The following is an 11,167-nucleotide window of genomic DNA, read 5'->3' as shown; positions in this document are numbered from 1 at the left end:
TTGACCCTCCATTGATCAGATTTCTGTAGCAATTGATTTGCTCAACTGTGCCCTCTCTTCCACATGTGATGTCCTAGTTACCCAAAAAAATTCATAACATACTGGCTGTTTGCTGTTTTCTCAGTATGGCCCTCACCTCCACTCCCTTAAGTCAAAGGACCATATATTTGATAGGATATGGTGAACATCTGGGATAGCCATTTGTTGTCTGATCTGACTAGGTCACTTAAAGCTCCATCATATTCTGCTTTTGTCAAATACAATTACAGCATTCATTTCTTCAGGATATCCTTGAATGCAAACAAAACTCCTGTCTTTTTTTTACTGCAAACCATCTTCTTAAAACTCCAGTTCCCATTCATTCTACTCTCACCTCTTTCACTTCCATCCTTTCCCCAGTCCTTCAAGGTACATTTCTAACAAGGACTCCCATATCTTAAGCCAAAACTTGATTCCTTCTTGAATTTTTCTACTATCTCTCCTCAAACCATCTCTTGAGTTCATCTTGTCCATGAGACCCATGTCCCATTCCTTTGGTCGTGTTCTCACTAGGCTGTTGAGCATTCAACTTACACTCCTAACCTGCACATTAGTTAATACTGTTAACAGTTATCTCTTTTTACATGTTGTACCTCTCTCCTTTAAATTTGCCTTCTCCTCAAAAAAGCTAAGTATAGCCACACTATCATCAGCAGTAGTTTCTCTTCCTGCTCCTGCATCATTATCTGAGGTGACCCCCTAGAATCAGTTCTTGGTTTCCTTCATTTACATGCTGCCCTTGACAATATTGTCCAAAAATACATCATCAAATTCCCCATACAAGTTAATGATAACCAGCACTACCTCAGCAACCATGTCTTTAGATTCCTCCATTGTGTCTATTTTACCATACTGCCTGTCCAGTATCCAGTACTGGATGAAATTCTGTCTAGTTCAATATTATAATTACCAAATCTAACATCATTAGTCCTCGGCACTCTTCTCCCTCACCTCTGATTTAACTCCACTCCTGAGGCTGAAACAAACAGTTTGGTCCCAAGATGAATTTTTAATTACATTTTCATTGCATTGCCAATACCACCATTTTTCTCACTTGCATAACCCTGCCAATCTTTGTCTCTCCCTCATATCAACTGTTACTGAAAGCCTAACCATGCTTTTGTTAACTTCAGATTTGACTATTTCTGACTGGTCCCTACCATCTACCCTCTAGAAACTTCAGGCCATCTGTAAAGTTCAACCTATATCTTATTGACATCAAGTCCCTTTCCTCTTTAATCCCTGAACATGCTATCTACAGTATCTCCCAGTTAAACATCTTCCTGTTAAAATCTGGATTTCAATTTCCCCACAGCCTCATCCAACCCTATGTGTGTAATCTCTTCTATCTTTAAAACCCACAGAGAGCTCTGCACTCCTCTAATTCTGGCCTGTTGAGCATTCACAATATAATCACTGTATCATTGATCACTCTGCTTTCAGTTGCCTGGGTTCTAAGCCTTTCCATCTCACTTTTGATCTTTGTGCCATTCTTTAAAAAACAATTCCTTGAACAAAGCAGCAATCATTTGATCTAATATCATCTTGTAGAATGTCATAATATGTTTTATAATACCCTTATGAAGCACCATGGGATATTTTATTATATAAATATTGCTATATAAATATGAGTTGTTGATCTCCTTAGTACAAGCTCCCACAGAGTTTGAAACAATACTAAGGTGTCATTCTGATGTTGTCATTTTCTACAGTCCCCTATCTTGTGCAGTACACCCTGACTTTTCTTTCTGTACTGATGCATAGACTTTCAGCATCCTCTCCAGTGCTGTGAAGTGCAAAAATGCTTTTATTACCAAGTCACTTTTTTTAGTGCTATAATATGAATTATCCACATCTCTGGCAAGTTTTATGAGTAATTTTGTCATTTTGTACAACTTAGTGTAAACATGGCTTGGACACTAACCTCATCAGCTCTGAGTCAGAGGTAATAAGTTCAAGATTTTCTGCAGTTTGAGTGCATATTTCAGAGTACCACTCCCAGTGCATTACTGATGGAGGGCTGGACTGTCAAAGGTGAGAATGAGAGCTGTAACTGAGGCCCTATCTTCTCCTTGTGGAAGATGCAAATGATTAAAAACTTTCATTTGAGTAATGCCTTTCAAAACTTTGGGATGTCACAAAGTACTTTACAACCAGTAGTTGTTTTGAAGAGTACTTCTTGCTGTAATGTAGGAAACAAGGCAACCTCTTTGTGCATAAAAAATTCGCACAAACCAAATGTGAGAATAAGGAAATAGTCTTTTTTTGAGAAGTTGATTGAGGATAAATATTGGCCAGGACATCAAGCATTCCCCTGATTTTCTTTTAAAATGTTATCTTTCGCATTCACTCAAGAGTCAGAAAGGGACTTAATTTGACATCTGATTCCATTGTATTATTCAAGGGAGTGCTGCCCAGTATTCAGTCTAATATTTGCGCTGTCAACATCATTAAATAAAGCAGATTATCTGATCCTTATCATAAGACTGTTTGTGGGATCTTGTAGCACTTCAGGAATGTGTCATGGGCTAAAACATGCTTTGCAGTTTCAGTTATGAAGATTGATTTGAGAAGTCAGGATTGTTTTTCAGAAGTAAAGGCTGAGAGCAAATTTGATAGAGATATCAAAATCATGAGGGATCTGGATAGAGTAGACAGGGAGAAATATTTCCCATCCATGAAAGCGTCATAAAAGAGAAGACATGGATTTAAAGTTTTAAAAAATGCGGATTTTGGAAAATTGAAACAAAATCAGAAATTGCTGGAGATACTCAGCAGGTCTGGCAGCATCTGCAGACAGAGAAAGCAGAATTAACATTTCGGGTCCAGTCTCAAGAAGGGCCAAGGAATTGGAAACATCTACCCTGCCTTCTCTCTCCACAGATACTGCCAGACCTGCTGAGTTTCTCAATGGGTTTAAAATCAAGATTGTGGTGCTGGAAAAGCAAACAGCTCAGGCAACATCCGAGGAGCAGGAGAATCAACATTTCGGGCATAAGTCCTTCATCAGAAACCATGCCTGAAATGTCGATTCTCCTGCTCCTCAGATGCTGCCTGACCTGCTGTGCTTTTCCAACACCACACTCTCGATCCTGTTATCCAGCATCCGCAGTCCTCACTTTCTACATGGATTTAAAATGTTTGGCAAAAACAATATGAGGCAATGCCCTTTCACATATTGAGTGGTTAAGGTCTGAGAGTGTGATGGAGGCAAGTTCAATCAAAGCATTTAAGAGGGATTTGGATTGTTGTCCAAAAAAGAAAGAATGTGCAAAGCTCCCAAAAGAATTGCTTCTTCTGAGAGGCATTACAGACAGACGGGCCAAATGGGGTCCTTCTGTGCCGTAATCAATCTGTCGTACATCCTAAGGTCACAGAGAGTTCATGTCCTTCTCTAGTAATACCTGTTAATGATAGATTAGATTACTTACAGTATGGAAACAGACCCTTCGGCCCAACAAGTCCACACCGACCCGCCGAAGCGCAACCCACCCAAACCCATTCATTTTTACCCCTTCACCTAACACTACAGGCAATATAGCATGGCCAATTCACCTAACCTGCACATTTTTGCACTGTGGGAGGAAACCGGAGCACCCGGACGAAACCCACGCAGACACGGGGAGTGCAGCGTGGCTATTGAGGGAGTGCAGCGTAGGTTCACGAGGTCAATTCCTGGAATGGCAGGATTGCCTTACACGGAAAGACTGAAGCGACTGGGCTTGTATACCCTTGAGTTTAGAAGACTGAGAGGGGATCTGATTGAAACGTATAGGCTTATGAAAGGATTGGACACTCTGGCAGGAGGGAACATATTTCCGTTGATGGGGGAGTGCCGAACCAGAGGACACAACTTAAAAATACGGGGTAGACCATTTAGGACAGAGATGAGGAGAAACTACTTCACACAGAGAGTGGTGGCTGTGTGGAATGCTCTGCCCCAGAGGGCAGTGGAGGCCCAGTCTCTGGATTCTTTTAAGAAAGAATTGGATAGAGCTCTTAAAGATAGTGGAGTCAAGGGGTATGGAGATAAGGCTGGAACAGGATACTAATTAGGAATGATCAGCCATGATCATATTGAATGGCGGTGCAGGCTCGAAGGGCAGAATGGCCTACTCCTGCATCTATTGTCTATTGTCTATTGTCTAATGTGCAAACTCCACACAGTCGCCTGAGGCGGGATTTGAGCCCGGGTCACTGGCGCTGTGAGGCAACAGTGCTAACCACTATGCCACCGTTTGAAAAGTCTGCAAATGATGGAGACATAGCAGTGCAGAAGTGGGAATTACACGACAGTGTGTATTTCTCCTGTTTTTTTTCAGCTGTCATGTATTCATTTGCGCCAGCTGCCAATGATGGCAATCCTGAGGTCCCAGCATGCAGAGCGCTGGTGACACCCCCCTATTGATACAATAGGAACCTGGGCTTCAATGGAGAGGGTCCGCAGCCGCGGTGGATAATGGGATAACTCCCCCTCCATTACAACCACCGTTTCAAACTGGAAATACAGTAGAGAAATGGCAAAGACATGCCTAGCGTAGTGAGGGGATCCGGAGACATCAAAAAAGGTCTTTGTATCGGTTGTGGAGCTCGAAACAGCCAGCGGACGCCGAGAAACCTGCAGACCCGGAGGGTTTAGTGTGTGACACCGAGCCGGCTGGTAGCCGGTGGGTATAGAGTGTGACACCCGCGCCCCTGACCAATGGGCGGCGCGGATTGTGGCGGGTGGAGGGCCAATGGGAGAGGCGGATGGAGTGGAGGAAGGGGCCGGCTCCTGGATGTTATTGAAGGAGGGGAATGAAGCCAGGAAACCGGAGCCGGGCCTGAGGAGTCAGGGTGTACCCCCGCACAACGGAGGACATACACTGCCGGCAGCACAGGTAGATTCCGGGGGACGGGCCGAGGGAAGGCGTGGGCTGAGAGGCTTCGGAAAGAAGGTTCGGGCCTAGAGCTGGAGGTGAGTGGGACAAGGACGGCGAGGGAAAGGATTCCCCTGTCTGTAACTCTGTGCATACACTGTGTTTAACACATAGCCTGTCTGTTTGCAGGGGTCTGTAATCCCATACTTCTATATGGTGTGTCTCTGGCATCAGATCCTGGTCTTCAAATACTCTTTCTCAAGTCAGTCAAAGGCTGAGATGGCACATTGAAGGTGATGACTGACATGGTCGTCCATGCCTCTATCATGGAGAGAAGGCTCCAAACATAAGGAAAATGACATTTTCCAATGTGTTGCAGTTGGCCTTAACCAAATGTGGGTGTTCTCATGCTTTTTGGAGCTGTTTGGATGTTCAGTGAAAGACCCATTTTCTTGTGTGCTTCAGAAATGGAGTCTCCAATGACCTGGAGCTCAGGCTCTGAGTGGGTGCATAGACAGGTGTCTTTTGCACATTGGAGCTCAATGATGTTGGTGTGGCCTTGCTTTAAATGTGGCATTCGTTAACCAGTTTGCCATCTGTTCTGTGAATCATCTAGGAATTTGCTGGCGATGAGGTGTTGGTATGAAGTCCAGCATACATGTGTGACCTTGGGTCTGTAATCAAGTTTATGGGTGTGTGTGTGTTTCTTTTGTAATCTGGAAGTGTGTAGCTCTAATCCAGTCATGCACATGTGCTGAACTGTAATACAGTGTGCATGTCTGTATTCACTCTGTGCACCTCATGCTTCTGAATCCTGTGTCTATGTGTTGGTCTGGACTACTTAATGCATTTGTGTGTGCATTGAGTCATCCAGTCTGGAAACACATCCTCTGTCCAACTCGTCCAAACTGACCCTCTTCTCAAATTAAACTAGTCTCATTTACCTGCGTTTGGCCCATATTTCTTCAAACCTTTCCTATTCATGTACTTATCCAGATGTCTTTTAAATGTTGTAACTGTACCTATATCTACCACTTCCTCTGGCAATTCATTCCACACACAAACCACACTGTGGGGAAAATAGTTGCCCCCCTTGTACATTTTAAAACTTGCCCTGTCAACTTTACGGTCTGAACTCATTTGTATGTATTGACTGCAGTGTGTGTGTGTGTGTGTGTGTGTGTCAGAGCATCTGTCTGTAATCCTGTGTATGAGACTTTCTGTGGGCCTGTAACTGTGTGTGTCTGAGTATAGCTCTGTAATCTCACAAATACAGGTCTATAGTCCTGTATGTGTAGGTATGTACTTACACATATCTGGGCTTGATTTTGAATCTTCTAAATTTTTTAAAGACATATGTCCAACCTTTTTCCTGTTTACTGTGCGCATTCAATGCCCTTCTGTGGTGACTGTGTGCTGCTGAGTTTATAATTATATTTTACCTCTGTCATACTCTGTATTCTCATTTGCAATCTGCACATTGAAGGTGATTTATTGATTCCCATTCGGGACTCTGAGTGGTGAGGCAGCAACAGAGGTCACTTCCACAGCTATGATGTGGAGGACTATAGTGCAGGCAGCTTGTAACGTGATGTTATCAACATATTCCTGTCATCTGTTTCCATGATCCAGACCTCATATTGTGTTGCCCTCTCATTTGCATGGGTTTGTTCTTGTAATGAGGGAGCTAGCTGTGCTTTGGAAATTATATAGGCACCTTGAGAATTGCTAGTAATTTGCCTCCAGTTTCCTCTCCTTTTCCCCCTCTTGTCAACTCTCAGTCCTGGTCTAAATGCAGACCCTTGGAATTTACTGATCCCTTTGCAACATTGGGCATCAAACATCTCATAACAATTGGCCTGCTTTTCCAATTTCTGTGAGGGTTCAGAGTGATAGAATAGAATCATAGAGTAATAACCACATAAAAACAGGCCTTTTGGCCAACGGAGATTTCTAATGTCAGAAGTTAATTCTAAATGGTGAAGCTGAGGTGGCAGTTTTCTGATGGGATGAAATGAACTCTCTTCCTACTGATCCAAAAGCAGTGGGGAGAGAGCTGTGCTTGCTACCAACTTGCCAGTTATTTACCCTTGTGCCACATGTGGCACATTGTTCATTTTCCCAGGGTGTCAGACCTGGGTTTGGATGACATGCAGCCCTCTCTATCACACCAGCCTCATTCAATGACTGAGGTTTTGATTCTTCTGCAAAACTTAGGCACTAGTTCAGGATATTGACTGGCAGATTAGCAGCTGCAGCTGTCACTCAGAGCTGAATCCCCAGTGTCTTGTCACAGAATCAGAGAATGGTTATAGCACAAAAGGAGGCTATTCGATCCCACCATTTCTATGCTGATTCTCTAAAAGAGCAGTTCACCTTGTGCCATGTCCCCTGCCTTCTCCCCATAACCCTGCACATTCTTTCTCTTCAAATGATAGTTCACTTCCCTCTTTAATGCCTTGACTGAATTTGCCTTCATGCATACTTGGGCAGTACGTTTCAGATCCTAACCACCAACCGTGTGGAAAAAGATTTTTTCCATGTTGCTATTGCTTCTTTTGCCAAACATCATAAGTTGTCGAATTCTCTGGTTCTTGATCCTTCCACTAATGGGAACAGTTTCTCCTTATCTGATCTGTCAGACTTTAAATCCCTCCATCCTCAACCTATTGTCCTCTGTAGAAAACGGTTCCTATTCCTCTGATCTGTCAACATAACTGAAGGTCCTCATCTCTGGAGTCATTCTAATGAATCCTTTCTGAAACCTCTTCATTGCTTCACATTCTTCCTAAATTACAGGATCGAGATTTAGAGGTAATCCTCCAGTTAAGGTCTCACCAGAATTCTATACCAGTTTAGCATAACCTTATTGCTTTTGTACTCTTTGTCCTTAATGATAATTCTCAAGATCCAATATGTTTTATTAATAATGCTCTTAACCTGTCGTGCTAACTTCAATGACTTATACACATATGTTGTGTTGAAATGTTCAGTGGTAACCTGCAATGCAGGGTGAATCAAAAATTGAACCGTGTGTGAATTGAATCCTATGTCACATGTCACTGTATGATCATTTGTGTAACATTTATTCTGGATGGAGGGTGATACTTTTTCTGGGGACGCTGGGGTCCACAGAGGCTGGGGTACATCATCACTGTGGTAATGACATTTTGATAAGATTTTAACATTAGTTTCTGTAGACAACTTTGTTGCAGTGCCTCACCATGGGCTGTCTGACCTGTTTAATGTTTATTTAAAAGAGAAGAGGTTGGATACAACAGAATTTCCAGACTGGGTGTCCGATTTAATAATTGTTTTTTGGAAACGCTCTGTTGCACCTGTAACAACTGTGGCAGGAGGAGTGCAGTGGAAATTAAACCTTATTGTTTTATTGGACAATATTGCAATTTGAGGAGTTTTTAAAAAAAATCCATTTGTGGGATGTGTACGTTGCTGACCAGAACAATATTTATTGCCTATCCCTCATTGCATTTGATCATGAGCTATTTTCTTGAACTGCTGCAGTCTGTGAAGTGTAGATGCATCCACATTGCTTTCTTTATACCAGTTTGGTACAACTGAGTGGCTTGCTATGCCATTTCAAAAGGCGACTGCAAGTAAAGAGCCAGCCACAATTGCTGTGGTTCCGTGGTCACATGCACACGAATAGATAAAGGTAGCAGACTTCCTTCCCTCTCCTGAAGGAAATTAGTGAACCAACTGGTTTTAAATGACAGTTTCATAGCTCTGTGATTCTTATTAATGAGGCTAGAATTTAATTCCAGGTATCTTAGTTAATTGAGCTTGAATTCACCCAGCTGCCATGGTGGGATTTGAACTTAAAATGAGGCATTCAGGAAGGAATTTGATTATTATCTAAAAAAGCGATTATGAAGAGTTATGGCAAGAAGGTGGGAGAGTAGCACTAGGTGAATTCCTCCTTTTGACGTGATGGATTGAATGGCCTCCTTTTAGTCATTTGGTGATGCTATGCTTTCTGAGCTTGAGCCCGGCTGTCTACTCTTTTCTGAAAATAACTTCAGTGGATTAAGCAGCCCAAGCCCAGGTTTCTGATTGCATGTCTGGTAACATTAGCACCCAGTCTGCAATTCCTGGAAGGTCCTGTGATCCTCATCGCTGCCAGGGTCTCGCCTTTGTTTTCTGGCTTGGTTACAGTGTCTCCCTTCAGCATTGCATGACTGACCCTAGCAGCTGTTAAACCGGTTGGTGTTTGTGGATGTGTGATTGTGCATCTTAAAGTCACGAAGCTGCCCAGTTGTCTATGGATAGCAGCATGTTTGTAACTCATGCTGAGGGGCATGTTCATTTGGATCATCTGCTTCAGTCACGCTTCTGTGATCGTCAGCAGTAATAGCTCTTCAGACTGTTGTCAAACCTAGTACTGATGGAAAATACACCCCAGCTCACTCAAGCAGTGCATTGTGTGTCATGAGGATCAGGGACCATGATTAACTGCTCTATCAATCTTGCAAACTACCTTGTCTAGAGCTTTCTGAGTCACTGCTTTCTGTCAGATTGTGTACCGTAATAAATTGAGAGTATGTATATCCTGACACAATGCACTTCTGAAATGCACCTTCTTAAACATAATTATCTGCCCCAGTGCCATGGCATATGAAATAACTGAACTGAGGTGGACTGAATGTAATTTTTACAAAGTGTAATGGACTTGGTACTCGGGACTGAAACTGCTCAGTTGAAAAACCAGTATACAGGTTTAGTCTGGTCACAGTCCAAAGATCACACTTTTTCTTCTTTGTGATAAGTGACTTGTAAATGTAGTGCAGAACATTTATGACCTGAAATTATTTGAATTCCAATAAGGTGTAGGTGGGATTCTATAAGTTTACAGACTGTCAGGATATCAGGACAGAAAGGCTTTCGATAGTAGTTTTTCCCCACTGTGCCTTTGTGATGGCTGTCCCAAGCTTTACTGTGTCCTTCAGTATGGAACGTGCCAGTCTGCAACACTCATTTGAGTCAACTCTTTGCACCGGCAGATCAATCAGTTTCGAGCAGATTGAAGAGTGTCTGTCACTGAGTGGATCATCCTTTCAGCTGCAGTAGATGTTTGTCTTTGTGTACATCCATGGTAACAGCTGGTAGAGTACAGAATTCTGCATTATACATTCCTGCTCATGGTAAACATTGACAAAAACCACTGCATCTCCAGACCTTCTTTGCAAAAGCACATTCGAGGTGGAGATGTGAGCCGGTCTCTTTACCACTGCAGCAGTCTCTAAAGTGGCAGAAAGAATCCACGTGTGCCTGTATGATCTGATTGATCAGGTCAAGCTATGTCTTGGTTAGAAAGTTCTGGTGATGTGGTATCCTGCCACATAACTTGTGACAGTCTGCTCCTGGAACCATCTGACAGGATTGACCCTTTCCTTTCCCTGCGAGGCCTCAATGATGTTATGTGTTAACCATTGCCTGATGGACTTGTGGTCAAAGATGGTATTCTGTACAGTCTCTTCCATGAAGCACAGGTGTTATGGTACAGTCCAACTAATATGACTGGATCCACAACCTCTGAAAGGTACAACTTCAGCACCTGGTAACATGATGTTTATGTACCAAGGGTCTATGCACAGCATGATGAAACCGCACACCAAGGTGGCCATCAGAGGAAGACATTGTTGGGTCCATTCTCTCCACCCCTCACCACCACACACACACACCCCCCCCCCCCAAAAAAAACCCCACACAGTCTCTTACACTCACTGTTGCAAAGGAATCTGTGACAGTGAGAGCCAATCATTGATCTTCAGATTGAAATGTCACCTGCTGTCTGGATCCCTGTCTAGTTAGAGCACAGGTCAATTGTTTTTTAGAAGACATTTGAATTCCCATTAACCAACTCAAAGCCATCGCCAGAAGGTTACAAGTTTTAAGACTTTATCTAAAATCATCAGGTAAATGTTACTGAGTAGGCAGCTAACAATCTGAATAAAGACCGACAACACTCTTCTGCATTTTATACATTACAACCTATTCTTTACAGGAATCTCTCCAAAATCACTTTCCATTTCTGATGAGTTTACCTCTTTTCCCCCATTTTGCCATGTAGCTTCCTGTTCCCATAGCCTGTGGAGTGATCTGGAACTGATCTCTCGCAGCATGGCTCACTTAATTCCTTTTTGTACACCTGGCTGTTTCACTCAAAGTGCTTAAGTTCCTGCGAGTTCCAGCTCCTTGATGAAAGAATAACTTCCTCAGGTACTGACTCTCCAAGGACGGCAGGTTCC

At 42.9% G+C, this 11,167-nt stretch overlaps 1 protein-coding gene across 2 annotated transcripts in view; it reads left to right on the top strand.

Moving 5' to 3' along the window:
* Window positions 1–4,784: 4,784 nt before the first annotated feature.
* LOC140481863 (hyccin 2-like) overlaps window positions 4,785–11,167 on the top strand; it is a 96,903-nt gene continuing 90,520 nt past the window's right edge. Inside the window, exon 1 of one of the 2 annotated variants that reach the window (XM_072578438.1) lies at window positions 4,785–4,996. The gene's annotated coding sequence lies outside the window, so the exon portion shown is untranslated. The remainder of the gene's footprint in view (window positions 4,997–11,167) is intronic. The other variant, XM_072578439.1, reaches the window with a different exon arrangement.

This window comes from Chiloscyllium punctatum, chromosome 10, assembly GCF_047496795.1.
Source record: "Chiloscyllium punctatum isolate Juve2018m chromosome 10, sChiPun1.3, whole genome shotgun sequence".
In the NCBI taxonomy this organism is placed as follows: Eukaryota; Metazoa; Chordata; class Chondrichthyes; order Orectolobiformes; family Hemiscylliidae; genus Chiloscyllium; species Chiloscyllium punctatum.
This window is presented reverse-complemented; position numbering and strand designations above follow the sequence as displayed.